The sequence below is a fragment of the Tenrec ecaudatus genome, chromosome 10 (genome assembly GCF_050624435.1).
Source record: "Tenrec ecaudatus isolate mTenEca1 chromosome 10, mTenEca1.hap1, whole genome shotgun sequence".
Classification (NCBI taxonomy): domain Eukaryota; kingdom Metazoa; phylum Chordata; class Mammalia; order Afrosoricida; family Tenrecidae; genus Tenrec; species Tenrec ecaudatus.
This window is the reverse complement of record NC_134539.1, coordinates 65,472,115-65,489,471: the sequence shown is the minus strand read 5'-3', so window position 1 is coordinate 65,489,471 and position 17,357 is coordinate 65,472,115. Positions and strand designations below refer to the sequence as shown.

The 17,357-nt window shown below is 42.1% G+C and overlaps 1 protein-coding gene across 4 annotated transcripts in view; it reads left to right on the top strand.

The window, feature by feature from the left end:
* PCSK5 (proprotein convertase subtilisin/kexin type 5) overlaps nt 1-17,357 on the top strand; it is a 516,123-nt gene that overhangs the window by 184,265 nt on the left and 314,501 nt on the right. The window lies entirely within an intron of this gene.

Sequence of the window (17,357 nt, the reverse complement as noted above, 5' to 3'; positions counted from 1 at the left end):
TTCAGACCCTGTGCAGTGACTCTAGGGGCTGGTTCTCGTGGGAAGCCATCCCGGAATTCTTTCACTAGGTTTCCAGTGAAACCTCAACTCACATGTTGCAGCAGGTAAAGGAAAAAGAAAAAGGTCGCCAGAAAATTCATTCCCAATCATGCCAGCCCATGTGACATAGGAGAATGGGGATCCAAGGGTTTCCTTAGCTGTGCTCTTTGGGAAATCATATCATCTGAACTTTCCTCCGCACTCCTGCTCGGCTGTTATCCATGAGCACTTTCTAGCTAACATCCAAGAGCAAATCATTTGAGTCGAAAATCCAAGAGTCAAACCAACTTGGTTCCAGCTCGTAGCGACCCTATCGGACAAGGTCGAACTTGCCCCTCAGGGTGTCCACAGGTGTTCATCTGCACAACTGCCGCCTACCAGATCCTTCTACATGCAAGGACCGGTGCTTACAACTGCAGCCAAGCGCTTAACCTTTGCACCACCAAAGTAGAGAGGTGTTAAACATTTGGGTTGAGCTTTTTCTGCTGTTTGGCAAATGAGTGAAGAGCTAGGGCATTTCTCTGAGGACAGCAGAGATGAATTTGGAAGCCCAGATTTGATCAAATTACTATTTTCATTCTGCGTTTGCAGCAGTAAAGTCTTATGATTTGAAGGTTATGGAGAAGAGGCAATAATACTACCTGACAGTGTCTGTTCATGGATTATCCAATGAAGCCTTCCTGGTCTTTGTGACCTCCCTTTGTAGTTTTTCCCGAGTCTCACCTCACCGAGTCTCCCCAGGCAGGCAGCTGGATCCATCATTGTCTTTGATAGCAATAAAAAATATACCAGCACGCACACAAACACACATCAAAAAGCTGACCAGGTAAGCTAATGTAGTAATTCTGTAAACAATTATATAAATAACAGATGTTTTTAATAACAAAATAAGGACATTATATATTATATACTTATCATGGGATGAAAATGAGGCCTGTGCCCAAAGCAACTCTTTTTTAAGTTAAATGCCATATGAGCTTTGGGGGACAAAGAAAGAAAGAAAAAATAAAAACATCTCATTGTCGCTGAGGTGATTCCAAATCACAGAGCCTCTCTCTGTATGAATGGTTTCCAAGTAGAAAGGCTCGTCCTTCACCCAAGGACTCGCTGCTGGTTTTGAACCACTGATCTTGCCATTGTCCGTCCAGTGCCTCGTCCACAACACCAGGGCTCCAGAAAGCATACATTTAAATATATTCATTTAAGCCTGTTGTTGGTCTGGTCCTAATCTCATTCCTTCTGCATCTCTTTGTATCCCATTGCATGGTGGTGAAGTGCTCACCAGCAGTTGAAAGCCCAGTAAAGCCGTGGAAACCAAATGGGGCCTTCTGCCCTGCCCTATAGCTTCAGTGTTCGTGGGAATCAACTCTTTGGCCGTAGGTTTGGTTACAGCTGACCTGGCCGTCTTCTCCCACAAAGATTACCAATTGCAGCATAGTCAAAGGGATTCTGACTCACAGTGAGCACATATTGCACTTGACCATAGACTTTCCAAGGCTGTAATCGATATGAAAACAAGCTGCTTCATCTTTGTCCTGCTGAGCAGCTGGTCCTTTCCCACTGCCAGTGGACCATCCACAGGACTGCTGGAAGTCAGAGCCAGCTTAGCTGCACAATCACGGCACTCCTCACCAGCACATACTGACCTCACTGCTTCTGTGAGCTCCTGCTCTTTCTGCATGGCACCTGCTCACCTCCACATTCAGTAAGCATTCTCGTTGGACCATTAAGCCTCAGCTAAAATGTTATGACCTCTTCCCCGCATCCTTCTCAGGGGTCCACTGCAGAATGAAGTAGCCTTTATATGCTTCCTGGTGTTACATGGTATCTCTATCAGTTTGGGCTGTAAAGGCCTAGCTTATGCTAGGATGCATGCCTCACTAAATGCCAAGTTCTTAGAAAGCTGAGCCTATGTGCTTCCCATCCTTAGGGGCTTTGCAAGGCCAAGATGGTTTGAGTGCTTCATGAATGTTTGTTGAATCGAATTTAATTTACTCCAAATTGTGCTAACCACGGGGTTGTTACATATTCAGCCCAGATGTAGCACAGTCGAGTGCGCACAGTTGATTTATGTAGCCTTGCAACTTGAGTGCAAATAACTATTCTCATACCTTTGTGGGGTTGTTATTACCGATTTAATCAGAAGACTGAGCTCAGCGGCCTCCTGCGTATTCTGAAAGAGCCTAGAGAGGGACGCTTATGTACTTGTTCTGTTGAAACTTCTAACCCAACCTGCCCTGTCAAGTTGTAGCTACATTAACCCAGAGGATAATGTTTTCACTCATTGCCTCAAATTTTCCTTTCAAGGTCCTTTAACATAATATGAATGTATTTTTAATAATCTTATGATTCTCCAAGATACTTTTCTCTGTGTGCTTGTTATCGGTTGAATGGAAATTCAAATTAAATAAATCATGTATCATTCAGATGTAAATTCAAATTGAAGTGTATGACTTAATATAGCAAATAATAATCTGGCACTTCTTGTTAAAATAGTTATGTTAATTATATTAGTAATGCACACAGTATCATGAGTAGACACGTATTAGGGGGTACCCCCCAAAGAGCAGAATTCCCCCACCCTACCCCTAAAGCTATGTATTTAAAATAGCTTTACAAAACAACCATATCACCTTCAAAGTGTTCGCCATTAAACTTATACAGCAGAACCCCGGACCTCGATGCTAATCCCCTTCAAAGTGTTCTCCATTAAACTTATACAGTAGAACCTCGGACCTCGACGCTAATCCATTCCAGAAGGAGGGTCCAGGTGGCTATGCCATCAGATTCCAGATCACTTTTCCCTAAGAAATAACTGAAGGCATATTAACTCAACCTCGACCACCACCTTTTTACCCAACCTTGCCTTTTTATACAAAACACCACACAGAAATTTCAAAGTAAATACGTTCAGAATTAAATAATATAACTTTGATTAGAAACACAGCATTAAAAAGAGTTTTTAACAACTACAGTATGGCCTGTCCCTTGAGACTGATGAGGATCTGGATCTGCGGACGCGGATGTGGAGAGGAGGTGTGGAGAGAGAGAGAGTGTGTCATTGGAAGGAGAATCCCCTTCCATCAAATCAACTGGTAGCCGCTTTTCTGTAGCTTTTTCCTTTCTTTGCCTTTTTTCACTAGGACCTGACTGACTTTCTCTTAAAAAAAAAAATCTGTCTAATGTGGTCTGCTGTTGGCATTTCCTTACTGTTTTCTAAGAGTTTGCTAAATTATCAACAGTTTCGATAACATGGTTAACCAGTTTCTTATCATGATGGTTCTTTTCAAAAAGTTCTTTCTTAGGCTCCATGTTTTCTGTATCTCAAAACAGTACAAAAAGCCATACAAACTACGAAAATTAATAGCAAGAAGCTTGGAACCCAGCTGCAAAAGGTTTAAACAACATGTACTAACAACGGCAGCTGTTTTGTTCACAAAGGTCACGTGCATTGGGTCAGATTCCGATGTTTCCTGTGAGCTCCGATGCAAACTTTTCTCGACATTTCACATGGAAATCTGATTATGTCGAGGACTGGGGTTCTACTGTACGTTTTCAGATCTGCAGTTGTATCGGAAACATTTTTCAAACTACTCTGTTTGGACGGCTGTCAAGCCCCTCCCTCTTTTTTTCCTCATCTCTACATCTTCAAATCACTGTTCTTTCATGTTCCTCTTGATTCGAGGAAACAAAAAGAAGTCACAGGGAGCAAGGTCAGGTGAGTTAGGTGCATGGGAAAGAGAGACGTGCTGTTTTTTGCCAAAAACCGGTGTACTGAGATGGCTGAGTGAGCAGGTGTGTTGTCATGGTGGCAAATCCAGTCCACAGTCTGTCAAATCAGGCCTTTTTTGTTACACCTTGTTACACACATTTTTCAGAACCTCTAAATTAGAAAGCTCGATCAACAGTCTTGGCTGGTGGAATGAACTCCAAATGCTACACAAGTCGACATTTTCATCTGTTTGGGAAGTTGCCGGACATCCACAATGAGGTTTGTCATCAATTGACATCTCACCTTTTTTGAAATGAGAAAGTCACTCGTACACTTGAGTTTTTCCAATAGCACTGTCCTTGTAAGCTGTGTTCAACATCACAACAGTTTCTGTGGCATTTTTCCTGAGCAGGAAACAAAATTTCACAGCCGCATGCTGTTCTCTTAAATCAATCATCACAAAAATGAGGTTCAAGTGAAACTGCTTTTATGAAAAAATGCATAGTGACCAGAGAGCACCTTCCCAGGAGACACCACTGGGTACACTAACTCAGAGTGAGTTACTCGATGGTTGCCTAGCAGTAAAATGTGTACTATGCAAACTCTGCTCAGCGGAGCTTTTTCCAGTTGTGTGTGTGTGTGTGTGTGTGTGTGTGTATGTATGTATGTGTGTGTGTGTGTGTGTGTGTGTGTTGGGGGGGGGATTCCCTCATATGGAGAGAATGCCCTGGTTTTGCTAATCGGCTAACACATGTATGATTGAACCAGGTGACATGAAGCAGTAGTTTACTAATTTATTTTTGTTCAGTGGAAATCTTAACAGGAAGCTCAGTAAGTGAAAGAATGGAAAATGAAATTCTTCAGTTGAAGGAAAAACCAGGTGTAAGATAAGAAAGAAGAGCATCGGGTGAAAGTATGCAAACACACATTCACTAACAATGTGTGGTCAACCTGTGCTCTGTTTCAGTGGCTCCTCTGGGTTACCTTGAACTCCCATCCTTTTGGTGGCTTTGCACCATCAGGGTGCACCATCCTTGCACCAATCAGGGACCAATCTATTCAAACGCTTACGAAGATCAGCCTGGGGAATTTGTCGTTTGGAAAACTGAGACACTGACCTCATTTGTTACAAAAGTAACCCATGCTTGATGTACAAAATATGTGAAGGTGAATCAATTATACATTTCTCCAAGCAGCTGGCGAACTGTCTTTCAGAGTATGGATTGCATCTTCTCAGACCCCCATTCGCCGAAAGATGACAAGCATGTTACTTCTTTCTTTGACTCTTTTTTGACTCTCCATGTTGCCGTTTCCATATAACAGTGTATCATGTGTGTCCTTCCCTGGGTGTCCATAAAGATAGACTTCATTCACTTTATTTTTTTTCCCCAAAATTTAGTGTGCAAGGATCTCATAATTTATTCAATATTCTGTTGTAGATCTTTTGAGATTTTATTCTGATGTAATGGGACAGGGGTTCTAGTTTAACTTTTAAAACAAACCATTGAGTTTTTATAGACTGAGCCAATAGTGCCAAAAATCACTCTTTAAAAAGAATAAATTATCATCTAGCGCCATGTAATACACATCTGGATCTAGAAAAGAAAGCATGGTGCCTGTTTGAATGTGAAATGATCAACAAGCGAGGGTTCTCTGTGTCGAAACCACATAGCCTGGCTAGGGTTGCGATCGATCCCCCGTCTGTCACTGACTGCTCTCCCACTGTATGCAGCGCACACCGCTTTTCACTAACACTTCCTCAGCTAAAGGAGGGCCAGGACAGTACTTACAGAGAGGTGAGTCAGGAATAAGGTGATGATGCACGTAAAGTAAGTGCTCAGCACCTGGAATCAGACATGTGCTCAATAAATATATTTTATATTCCCATTGCTTTCTTTTCAAGCAGGGTTTGTCCTTGAAGAAAACTGTCTTTGTCCCCTGATTCCTGTCCTTTCCTCCGTGTCATTTCCATACGGCTAACTTCTAGTTGATTCCGTTAAAATCCTTTGCTGTAGTCTATCAGAAATGATATGGTGAGAGTGTATCTTGACTTTGTGAATTCTGCAGTGTCGCGTTGTCATGTAGACACTAGATATAGTAAATCTTACTTGCCTTTATCTCAATTTCATTGAGACATCCTTTGGATATACAGCTTCATTTCAGTTATTCATGTTTATAGTCATGAATTAGGTTTGCATTCTCTCAGAAGACTAGTCTCTAAATATCTATTGAGTATATCATTTACTGTTAGTAAGCAGTATGTGAGGGTATTTTCTATGAAATTTGGAAACAGCTTTCCATTCTATTATCAGACAAAATGTGAGACAGTAAATTTTATTTCCTTGGAAATTATCATAACAGAGATATTTGATAATATCTACATGATCAAATATCATAATTTGATAATATCCATTTTATCAAATATACGAAACAAAATTGAATGAATACTTTGTGCTAAAGTACGTTATAAGGCACAGTGAAGGAAAAGAAGTATGTATGTGTTAAATAAACAACTATCTGCCTAATTGAAGGGATGATAAAATGCAAAAAGAAGACCTGTGCCGTTATCACTGCCCTGTTGGCGTTTTAACTGTATCGTTTGTAAAACACAGGGATTAGAATTTATTTATTCTATTAAGTTTAGGGTGCTCTTGTTTACTGGATAAATAGAAGGTGAAGATATCTAAGTTTTATATTTAACACATTAAAGACAAATGGCCCAACATTTTAGTGACCAAGCATAAAACAAGCATGGGAAGAATCAAGACTATTTCAATTAGGAATGAAGGTTAGAGATGCAGTGAAATGGGACACTGCTTGCGAGCACAGGGCATCAGGGTAAATATGTAAATAGGAAGCCACTCAGGTGAAGTACTAGAGCAGGAATATTTTGTGCAGAAGGGAAAGCAAGAGTGGAGAATGAGCTTGGGGTACTTCCAGAATATCATGCAACATGCAACAACATTTGAATGCTGGAAGCATTGTGAACAGAAGGCAGTGGGAGATTGTTTGAAGAGGTAAGCAAAGGCTAGCTATGATGAGCATACTAATTGCCAGTGACTGCTTGCATTTAATTCTAGAAGATCCAGAAAGTCATTGGAAGGTTTTATGCAGATAGCAACTTCACCTGATTTAGATTTTTAAAAGATCTCTGGTCCATAGAAAATGAATTCTACGTAGGATGCAGAATAGGGAGGCAAGAGTGAAATATTCAAGAGACCCAGAAGAGAGTTCAAAATACTTGTGTCACAGCATTGTCAAGGAAACATCTACAAAAATGGGGTGTCGAGAGAGAAGCCCAAGACTTTGGGCTAAATTCCCTAAAGAAGGCTTCAACACAGTAATTGTTCACTGTATCAAGAAAGGCTTTCAATGAGGAAATAAATAAATTTTGCTCGGGGGTCCAAGTATTGATTGCATCATTCTTTCTGCTTGCTAATCAAAAACCAAAATAACGAACTTCAAAATGCTCTCCATTTGCTTGCATTTGGCTCAGTAGAATGTAACATTATTTTCAAAGACTTTCAAACAGAATCAGAATGGATTCAATTTACAGCCCCTTTAGAACTAATGTGCCAAAATTGCATTGGAGAAACTATGGCCAACAAACCATGTCACCACTGACCACTGGCTCTGTGTGCTCCGCCACCAGGCCTGTTTATTTGATGCTAAAGAACTGTAAAATTAAATACAAGGATGAAAGTTGTTACTAAAACTGTTAACATTCATTTTGTCTGTTAAACTCTAGTCACTCTTTTGAGGCTAAAATAAATAATAACTATTGGTCTTCATAATGATTTCTTAAAATATGGGTAATGTTTCCCCTAATTTTACCGAAAAAGAAAACAAACTCAGCACAGTTAATTAAGTTAAACCATGCACCTCAAAGAAATCTCTTGTTTTTCTTTTATTGGGCACTTCTAATGCCCAGCTTCGTCTCTGACTAAACATCTAGCCTTCCCTCCTATGGCCGTGGTGAATTAATTGCATCATCTTCTACATGAGACCACCTGTCCTGGCTCTTCTCCGAGCCCCATCCCTTCTTACCCGTCAAAGACATGACTCAAGCAATTCTCTTTTCTTTCATCTTTAAAATTTTCTTCTCAACTGTTTTGTTGCCATCGACACATATCCATACTGGTAATTCTCGGGAAGGAGAAAGGGGGAAAAGTCCTCTTTCTCATTCCTGCCCATTTCTCTCTTGACCTTTAAAAATAATTAATTCCTGAAACTGTTATCAATACTGGCCCTGATCAATACTGGCCCGGTACAGAGGCTTTTTCAGTATCTCTTGAGCCACTGCCACCGCGCATTGCCCCACGACTCCACAGAAGTTGTTCTAATCCGGTCTCTCTGAGCTCTCTGTAAAGCCTTCATGCCCAGGCCTGCCCGGTGCTTCCTCTTCCCAATTGAACAAGCGTACGTGCCGGTTCTTCCTGGACCCTCTTATTTTTTATAGTTACTACCTTTCTTGACTCTCTCCTCTGCTCAAATTTTAATTTCACCAAGGTACAGAGTTCATTTTTTCCTCCACTTCATCCCATTCCCCAGACAATTCCTGACCTGGAGTAGTTATTCCACAAGTGTTCAGTGAATGAAAGAATGATGAGCCTGTGAACACATCATTGATTCCTATGCCGGTGTGCTGCATGTTCTGAAGGAATTTACTTAACGACCACATTTACATTGTCTTGGGCTTAGTAGTTTGGAAATGAGTTGTTAGCATCGTATGATAAGTAATGTGTCCAGACTCTGCAGTCACTCTCCGGTTTGACAGTGTGGTTTGGAACACGTTTCTCTCTTTTTCAAATTGATTCGTCTTTCTGGGCATCAGTTTGGTTCTCTAAAAAATGGAACAAGGTGCTGGCAATTGCTTTATAGAACTGTAAGCAAGGTGCATGACAAATGCAAAAAATTTCTAATTATCTTAAGGAACCTTAATCTTGTACCATTATAGAAAATAGGAAAGAGTGTTAAAACTGAAATGCTGATTAATCACACAAATGTGTGTCAGTCTTTTTTTAAAAAACGTTTTACCAAAAAAAAAAAAAAAAGTTTTACCGACATATAATTCACATCATACAATTTAATCACTCTGCCACATTAAGGAGAATTATGCAATCATTACCACAATCAATTTCAGAATATCTTGTTCTATTCTCATTGTTAGCTCCCCATTTCCCCCCAATCTCCCCTTGAAATGCCCCTCCAGTTACAGTCTTGATAGATTTACCTATCCTAGATTTACTATACAGAAAACCATGTAAAACACAAACAACAATTTAAGCTCTGATACCATTCCCTCCTTTAGGTTTTAATTTTATTACTTCCAATCTTTGGCTCACACAAGCTCGTGTGCTTCATCCATGTGGACTGAGTTGATACCTTGCTTAGCTATCTGCTTGTTTTAAGAGAAGACTTTAAGACTCTAGACACTAATCTTTCTGATAACCGGACACCATCTGGTTTCTTCACCACACTGCTATAGTACTTAAATGTTCAGTGATCTCTTCATGATGGCATTATTGAATAGGGCCATGTCTTAAGAACTAGTTGTTCCTCAGATTGGGGCTAGAATTAGAGGGAGAACTCCAAATCCATTCATGTGTGTAGGGTTTACGTACGTCTCTGGTTCACATGGAGACATCATTGCCATTTTATGTTAGAGATATTATAAATTATCCCCCTGGGGCATGAATCGTGTGTTGATAGTGTGATTAATTTAGCCAGTGGTGCAGATTTCAAAACACTTTTAAGAAAAGGAAATTGTACATGTATAGGTTTTATATTAATTGTTGACTTGTACAGATTAAAATCTTACCCGACTAAACACTATTTATATAAACAGTGGGGATTTGGTGATAGGGAAAAATTTGGAATAACATCCATTCACGGAGCCAGAGCCATGCCTTCCAGACAAGTACATGTCATAATATACCCACCTTGTTGGCCCTTTAACCTGGATCCTGGGCATGACAGTTTCCCCTGGTTGTTCGGTCCCACCACGGCAGTTCCAAGTCAAAGAGACCTTATGCACAACAGAATGTTCCCCAGCCTACAGCATCCTCACCATTTTTGCTACGTTTGAGCCCACTTTTGCCGCCACAATGTCAGTCCTTCTTGTCAGTTGTCTTACTGCTGCCCCTTTACTTTACCAAGCATGATATCCTTCTCCGTGGACCAGTCTCTCCTGATAACGTGATCAGATATGAGGCATGTGTTTTGTTTCATCCTCGCCTACGTGGAACATTGTGGTTGTCCTGCATCCTAGATTTGCTTGTTGTTTTAGCAGTTCCCTTTCAATATTCCTTGTCAGCACCATAATTCCCGTGCATCATTTCTTCTGTCCTTCTTATTCAGTGTCCACATTGGCACATCCGTGAGGTGATTGAAAACACCATGGCTAGCGTAGGTGCACCTTAGTCCTGTAAGTAACACGCTTGCGCTTCTCCTGCAGCAGTTACCCAATGCTGCAGTTACCATCATTCGCTCTCTTGACTACTGTTTCCATGAGCCTTGATTATAGATCCAGGTAAGATGGAATCCTTGACAACTTCCGGTTTTTCTCCATTTATCATGATGTCACCTATGGGTTTGGTTGTGCCAAGAATGGAAACAGCATTTTTCTTAGTCCATACTCTCCACCCCGCAACCTGGAGAAATCTTAGCCCATTGTAGATGCTTTAGGATCCTATCTTACAGTTTGTGGTGCCATTTTATCTACTTGTCAATCCAGGACAATTTTCTTGTGCGTCTTTCTAGTTGTTGAAATTACTACACAAGGTTCCCCAGTGCATTCTTAACAGAACACAGCACCATGATGAACAGGAAAGATGAATTAGTGAAAGCAGAATCAGATGCTCTGAAACGGTGGCCTTCATCCTGACTCACTCTTGGGTGCAGTGGTCTAGATGAGAGGCCGGTCATTTGATAGACACTCTGATTTGTGGTTTCCCTCATCATCATCAACGGCTCTTTGGATTCATCAGCTTTTACAATCGAGTTAATTTTTCTGAATGCAGACAATGCTTTACACTCAACATAGTCTCTTACAAACATGTATGTACACTCACACGCATATTATCCCACCCTTAAATTAAAGGCATATGTTCACCTGGAAGGGAGACCAGAGGTAGAATGTGCTTGTATAATGTAAGCAGTAATAATAACTATAATAAAATTAACTGATTTCACCCAGGAGGGATGTGTTTTTATCTAAGATGCACCCAACTATTGTAGGATTGGTAGTTTGCATTTTAACAAATGACAGATTGATATTAAATGAGTAGGCCAGTGCTGTAAAACTTTGGAAGCATTTATTTTTAGGCAAAGATAGACAAGGGAATTTATTTAAAGTTGCTTCCACATAATGAAAATTGACTATAACTCTTGTTTGTTTTAACATATCTTCCCTCAAGATTTAACTCTATCTTGGTAAGCTAGGACTTGTCAAGTGGACACAATATTAATGCCTTCCAGTTTGGCCACAAAGAATTGTGTGTCTTTCTTAAATGTATGTGTAGCTTCCTATTTTCTAATCATCACAAAATTATTTGACACCCAGGTATCAAGTGGAGATTACATTTTGAATGTGAATTGTGATTTGCTTTTATGAAGAATATACAATATTCTAGCCTATATGCATATTTCAAATATGTAATGTCATCCTGTTTTCTGTATATTAAGTTCATTACTAACTGTGAGTGGTGTAGATTTACTTTGTAAAATCCATTCTAAATCCCTCTCTTACGCTAGCCTTGTAGTGGTTGACTAGGTAGGTTACAAAATAGTCCAGTTTCAGTTTGCTCTTAGTCTGGGCTGCCTGGGTAGGCCATTGGAGGGTTTTTTGTTTTGTTTTATTTTGTTTGTTTTTTTACCTCTACAGGAAAGTATGAAATTATTATAGAGAGATAGGTTTAGGGCAAGTTATGGGCTACTCCGATCCTGCGCTTCTGATTCTAAATAGAGATTTGAGAGAGCTCATAAGAAGACAGTTTCTTCAAGAAAACATGTCTGTGATTGGAAAAGAAAGGCCATTGTGTAATAAACCAGGGTAAATTGGATATAGTTAATAATATCAAATGATTTGAAAGTACCTATAGCTTTTATGGACTATCCCTACCCCCACTTTGCCCAAGCTTCCACTCCTCAGCTGTAAGATGAAAACAAATACCATCTCATATTTAAGCTTCTAGACATCATTGTGATTATCAACTCTGCTTGTCACTTGAGTTCGGCGTTGGAATGAGCCTCGACAGGAAGTCACCCAGTTGAGGGAAATTGGGGAACTTGGCCATTAGGAAGCGCGGCAAAGGAAAGGGCAGCAGCTTGGGGTAGTAGGGAGCGTCTATGAGGTCGCCAAACCCTTGAGGAGCCAAACCCACTGCCATCCAGGTGACGCCCACTCACAGTGACCCTAGGAGACGTAACGGACGTGGTGCTTTGGTTTGCCCGGCATGTGACTCAATATGGAAGCAGGCAGCCTCATCTTTCTGCAGCGGAGAAGCTGGTGGATTTGGTTAGCATTCCAATTCTTATCACACAGTCCCCCCAGGCTCAGATTATGATACTGCTTACTTTCTGGAGTTATTGTAAGACTGGCTGAGATCTCATATATTTCACATTCAGACCAACTGCTGGTCTCCTGCTCAGAGGATGGGCCTCTTTTTTCTCTGTCTCTAAGGCCTTCAGGCATCCACCTCACAGTCTGGCAAACAATACGGACCTACTAGAATTGTGACTCTGGTTGGGGTTCAGTGGTAGACTTCACAGCTTCCACGCGGGAGACTGTTTTCCTTCCTGGCCTAAGCACCATGTGGGCAGTGCTCCCGGACGATCTGTCCACTGTGCTTACAAGCTGCTGTGATGTTGAGCTGGGTTTAGAGGAGCTTCCAAGCACAGAGAACGCCCTGGTGCTTACTCCCAATAATTAGCCAGTGACAACCACGGTTCTCTTGTGTCGTGCATGCAGTCACATCTAGTAGGACTCAACTGCTCTCACTCACTGCCATTGAGTCAACGCTCATTCCCAGCGACCCTACAGGACAGCACAGAACTGCCCCTGTCTTCCTGAGAGTAACTCTTTACAGGAGTCGAAAGCTTTCTCTTTCTCCCACAGAGTGACTGGTGGTTTCCAACTACTGACCTCTCAACCAGCAGCCCATTGCCATCAGTGCCCCTGGGGATCAACTTTGTTGTGGTCAGGTGCCATTGAGTCATTTCTGACCCCTAGTGCACAACAGAATGAAACACCGTCCTCATAATCGATCCTGTGCTTCCACCCTTGGCTGTCGATCCATCTCCTTGTGGCCCTCTCTCCCTTCAGTTGTCCCTCCACTTCACCAAGCAAGATGCCAAGCGAATAACAAAATACCACTGTAGCTTGTAACGAATTAAACACAGCATTATGCAAAATTATAATTTGTTTCCACCAAGCACTGTGTTTACAGGAAGACTACTGGTGTTGTTGTTTTCTCTGGGGTAGAAATGCTGTCAGCTGCTCCAGGTCTTGCTCCCAGTGGTAGCTGCTTTGGAGAGGGGACAGCTCGAGCTGGCAGTTGGCGCCCATCTACAGTGAAGCATTCCACAGCGCAGATTTCATTTCTGAAAAGACTACTTCCGTGAGTAACGGAGAGCCCATCTATCCCCCTTTCCTTCTGCCCTTCCAACCATGTACAGCAAACTCCCCCACCCCCGTTGACAGTAAATGTTTCTGTTCTCTGTGAAAGGGGATTTTTGAACTGGAGCCCTGATGGCACTATCTTTAAGTGCTCACCTGCTAACCCAAAGGTCCTGGGCTCAAACCCCCGCCAGCCTCGCCTCAGAACAAAGATGAGTCCATCTGCTTCCATAAAGATTTGCAGCCTCAGAAACCCCATGAACCCCTAGCTGTACTCAGTACTATAGGGCCTACTGTGAGTGGGAATAGACTCACTGGCAGTGGGTTTGTTTTTTGGGGGTCCATTTGAAATGCCCTTCTTACTGTCATAGACCTGGCCCTCCTCAGAGACTGATCTCAGCACCGTTGGCAGGTGGAAGACCGGGGGCTGGGCGTGCTGCAGCAGTGGAAGTGCCCGAAACAGGAGCGGGCGTTCTGGGACTTACTTCCTCAGATTGTTTAAGAGATGGAATGAAACAGGCGGATGTGCTTTCCAAGCTGCCCAGAGCTGCTGGCTGGAAGGAGCAAGTCACCAGGCGTACAGCCCTGCTGCGCAGCCAGAGCTCACGGCGGCTGTGCTCCGGGAAACAGCTCATTCCACACTCAAGGCTCAGAGATGTGTGTGACCAGAAATAAGTGATAATGGGAGTGTTGCCAAGGTTTTGGAGAACCAGATGAAGAAAGAGAGGTCTTTGAAAAAAGAGGGCAGCAAGGCAATAAATGGACCATGAATAGAATATGAATAGAAAGTAATTAATTGGGAATTATTGGTTTGGCAAATTAGTGAAGGGAGTTTTGTTTTGATTTTTGCTTTTGTTTTGCATGTTTAGTGTGTTTGCTTGTTTGCTTGCTTAGCCATGGTTGTGGGGCACTCTCTGGGACTCCCGCTGAGCCAGCTCTAAGCAACAGGGAATCTGATGGCATGGGGTGCTTGCAGTGTGGTTCCTTCTGTTTCGGGGTCTGCCAGTAACTGACTCAGCAGACTTCATTGTGGGTTTTTTGTTGTTTTAGTTTCCTTGGGTGGAAATTTGAAATGGGTCCGAATGAGGTCTTGTCTAGCTTTCAAGAACATGCACAGTACCTTATGGAGCCCCGGTTTATTGTTCTGTGTAAAATTCCCGAATGCGTAGGGTAGCCAAAGAGAAATAGGGACTCGGTTCTCCTCTTGAATGTGGATTTATTTCCATTAGCGGACACATCGTTCTTTGTTTCCTCAGGGATGTTCCACCTTCTCCCCGTACATGACCGGTTTTCCTCTCCCACTTATGCCTTGCAAAATACACAGAACGAAAGAAAGACACGGCGACACAATGCTGCTGTGGAGAGCCAGGGTCACACCCGTGTGCACGTACATGTTGTTTATGCAGGCTCCAGTGCGCCCCTTCTGCAGAAAGGACACTACTCATTCAGCAAAGCCACTAGCGAGTTGATAGGCCACCGAACTGATATTGTGATGTACGTGGTAGATGCACTACTCAGTTTGAGCTCTCCTTTCAGTTACATAAAAAGCCTGAAGTGGGTGTTTGTTAAGAAGCTGAGCGTGGGGAAGTTTTGTGTTTGCGTCTTCGATTGGTTGACACTAAGCTTTGGCTCAGATAAGAATCCGTGCAGCGTGCAACCTGTTCATAGACTAAAACATGAGGGTCCTTGTGAAAAGAAAATAGTTGTAGGTTACCACTGGTATTTTTCAATGTTCTTATTTATCAGCGTGTCTTATGGCTCTGGTCACCAGATGAATCCCCTAATCATGATTAGGCTCTCTCTTTCTCTCAAAGTCAGCCAGGCAGCCTATGTCATGCATTTTCATTTTGTGTGTGGTCAAATTAATATGCAGTTAATAACTGCATCATGCATTTCCAGTCTGTTATTAAAAAGTCAACAAAACATAAGAACATGCTTAATATACAAAGCGTATGCATCTATTATTATTAGAGCAGAACACAGCACTTAACTCAATGGTGAGATTTCAGGCGACGGTGAGAAAAAGGAGGAAAACGCTGGTGCGTAGGGGGTGATGCGTTGACCTGGTAACCACAAGGCCAGCAGTTTGAAACCACCAGCCACTCTGCAGAAGCACAATGAGGCACTCTGCTCTTGTAAAGAGTTACAGTGTCAGAGACCCACAGGACTGTTCCACCCTGTCCTACAGGACTGCTGTCAGTCAGATCAACCTGCTGGGAGCAAGTGGTTTGGGTTTCCTGCCAGGCTAATGTAGTTCTGCCTGAGTGTACTGGCAGCTGAGACATCCAAGTAGACGCAGAGACACGGCCACCAATAGCAGAGGAACTGCGATGGAGGGGCTCAACCCCTGAGAGCCCCAAGGGCCCAACTCTGCTCTGATGCACGTGGAATTTCTGTGAGGCAGAATCAAATACAGAGCCGCTGCTTGATTTTTTGTTTTCTCTTTTTAATACATAAAGGACTTCCTTCATTTGCCTTAGTTATTCTGAGAGCAGATAACTAAATATTCTAATAGAAAATATGAAATCCAGTGAAACCTTTTACATACTCTTTGGACATTCTGATTGGTGGAATAAATCTTTAACATTTTTAAAAACTAAAGAGTCAAAAATGCAACAACAATAAAAAAGCTTCTTTTCCAAATGAAGATGCGGTGGACAGATAACTTTAGCATGGGACAGTTTGTAGCAAAAACAAAAATTGAACTTCAGATTTCTTTTATTTTTTAATCATTTTACTGGGGACTCGTACAATTCTTATCACAATCCATACATTCATATTGTGTCAAGCACATGCATACCTTTGTTGCCATCATCATTCTCAAAACATTTGCTTTCTACTTGAGTCCTTAATATCAGCGCCTCATTTTCCCCCTCCTTCCATGTTCCCTCCTCCCTCATGAACACATATTCTCATTGTTTACGCTCTTACCTTTGTCCACTATTTTTTTTAAATCATTTTATTAGGAGCTCATGCAACTCATCACAATCCATACATACATCAATTGTGTAAAGAGCATTGCATCTTCCTTGCTCTCATCATTCTCAAAACATTTGCTCTCCACTTAAGCCCCTGGCATCAGGTCCTCATTTTTCCCCGCCCTCCCTGCTCCCCCCTCCCTCATGAACCCTTAATAATTTATAAATTATTATTTTTCCATATCTTTCCCTGTACGATGTCTCCCTTCACCCATGTTTTAGTTGTCCGTCCACCAGGGAGGAGGTCACATGTAGATCCTTGTAATCGGTTCCTCATTTCCAACCTTCCCTCCCTCTACCCTCTCAGTATCCCTACTCACACCACTGGTCCTGAAGGGATCATCTGCCCTGGAATCCCTGTGTTTCCATTTCCTATATGTACCAGTGTACATCCTCCGTTCTACCCAGGTTTGCAAGGTAGAATTGGGATCACAATTGTTGGTGGGTGGTGGGAACATTTAGGAACTAGAAGAAAGCTGTATTTTTCATCATTGCTACATCGCACCCTGCCTGGCTCGTCTCCTCCCCGAAACCCTCTGTAAGGGGATGTCCAGAGGCCTACAAATGGGCTTTGGGTCTCCACACCACACTCCCCACTTCATTCACTATGGTAAGATTCTTTTGTTCTGATGATGCCTGATAACTGATCCCTTTGGCACCTTGTGATCACACAGGCTAGTGTGCTTCTTCTGTGTGGGCTTTGTTGCATCTGAACTAGATGGCCGCTTGTTTACCTTCAAGTCTTTAAGACCCCCAGATGCTATATCTCTTGATAGCCAGGCACCATCATCTTTCTTCACTACATTTGCTTATTAACCCGCTTTGTCTTCAGTGGTTGTGTCTGGAAGGTGAGCATCATAGAATGCCAATTTAATAGAAGAAAGTATTCTTGCATTGAAGGAGTACTTGAGTGGAGGTCCAATGTCCCTCTGCTACCTTAATACTAAGTCTATAAATATATGCACATAGTTTCATTTCCCCATCCTCATATATAAATATATTTGCATGT